Consider the following 1916-nt stretch of genomic DNA (forward strand, 5'->3'; position numbering starts at 1 on the left):
TGAATTTAAGAAAAAAATGTAAATTAGGATAGTAAATTCAATTTGTATCCTATGATAAAACTAGTAGGAAAGAGTACCTTACTTACGAATATCCCCTTGAGAAACAGGGGTGACCATGGTGTTACAACGACACACATAGGCTTATTTTTGGAGGGGTTTACTATCTGGCGAAGGGTGTGGGATTTTAATTCTAGTCGGACCTAACTTCACTTAGTCACCACCATGAAATTTAGGCGTGACTCAAAGGGATATAGGATACATGGAGAAAGTGATTTTCATATGTGCGGAGATAGAAAACCAAGTTGTTGGAGTAGCATCTGCCACCCTGTCACTTTTGTAGTTTTGGCCCTTGTCGCTTCTGCCTTTATCGTTGTCACTTTCTACTATTACTCTTGTTGTCCTTGGCTCCACTCTTTTCATGCAGGCAGCACTCACCTCCAACGGTCACCGATGTCCTAACACTAGTTCTCGCAAAATTATGGGATGCATTGACATAGGCCTGCATGATGGACTTTCGAAGTTGGGTTTCATAGTGCAATTGTAAGGCCCAAGCGTCATGGCCAGCTCCTTGCCTTGGCTTTCCACCAAAACACTTCGAGCGGATTTTTTCTCAACCATATGAAATCGATATTGTAGTGTAGGCAGATAATGCAATACTAGATGCTTTCTACGGTTCAAACAGAGCTTCTTTGAGTCGAATGATTTTCTAGAAATTTTGAAGGATTTCCGTATGATCCTTTTGTTTGTTTGTTTTGTATGATTGAACCCCTTAGGTTTTTCAATAATTCATGTGTGGTGCATTTCCTCATGATGATTCTTTTACGGGGACAGTGTGGCATGTGTGGTAAGCAACCTCTACTTCACAAAAATGATTCTTGCAGGCTGGGGGACATTATAGCGAGTTTCTTTTCTAAGGGAACTATAGCAAGTGATCATTAAATTCATTAAAAATTTAGTAGAAAGTTGATCATGGGTTGGAAAGAATAGCAACCTTTCGTCAAGTTTGAGTTGCTTACCACATGTGCCACGTGGTTTTTTTTTGAATAGGACTGAAAGTGTTGCTCCAATCCCGAGCACAAATGTGGCTGCACAAAGTATAAAATTCAAAAAAGAATAGCGATGTTTTTCTTGCTGAAAATTTAAAACATTTGTCGGTGTTCACTGGGAAAATAATAAAAATATTTTAAAATTCAAAAACAGAACAGTGATTTTTTTCTTGCGGAAAATTTAAATATGTCGATGTGCATTAAAAAAAATGAAATTATGTTTTAGCACCTGGCACGTGTATGTAGCACCAAGGCCACTCGTCGTTGTCGGTGTGGCCCATCTATCTATATCTACCAGAAAAATAAATGGGAAAGGAAGTGAAAAAGGGAAAAAGAAATCGACACCTGAGAGATTCGAACTCTCGCGGGCAGAGCCCATGTACTTAGCAGGCACACGCCTTAACCACTCGGCCAAAGTGTCCCCTAATGACTATAGGAAATCTCTGGAGTGTACTTACCGGTTAAAGCCGCCTATGATCGAGATGGAAATGCCACCGTAGCACTGACGAGGGCTCGGGAGAGACGGGGACGACGCAACTGGCTGTACGGAAGGAAGCAGCGATGCTATACACACGACGCCGTGCGGACGGACTTATGCACGATAGCACATATTGAGCCGTCCATACATATTATCCAGCGCATATCAGCGGCTGAACAGCTAATCGTCTCAGTGTCGTGCACACATTCATCGTCTACATAGTAGTTTCGGGAAGGAAGTGAAGGGAGAAAGAACGTCGGCTGGTTCAAGTTTCAAGGAATACTTTGGAGAAGTGAATTGTCTAGAGGGGAAAGATGAATAGAGCCTTTGGATTGTTTTTTTTATAGCAGATTTACTTGTATTGATTTCGTATTGTGATTGTTGATTTTTTT

General features: G+C 41.0%; 1 non-coding gene across 1 annotated transcript; it reads right to left on the reverse strand.

Moving 5' to 3' along the window:
* Positions 1–1385: 1385 nt before the first annotated feature.
* Positions 1386–1467, reverse strand: TRNAS-GCU. Its single transcript has one exon. It is a non-coding gene; the product is annotated as a tRNA-Ser (tRNA).
* Positions 1468–1916: the final 449 nt, after the last annotated feature.

This window comes from Triticum urartu, chromosome 5 (genome assembly GCF_003073215.2).
Source record: "Triticum urartu cultivar G1812 chromosome 5, Tu2.1, whole genome shotgun sequence".
Classification (NCBI taxonomy): domain Eukaryota; kingdom Viridiplantae; phylum Streptophyta; class Magnoliopsida; order Poales; family Poaceae; genus Triticum; species Triticum urartu.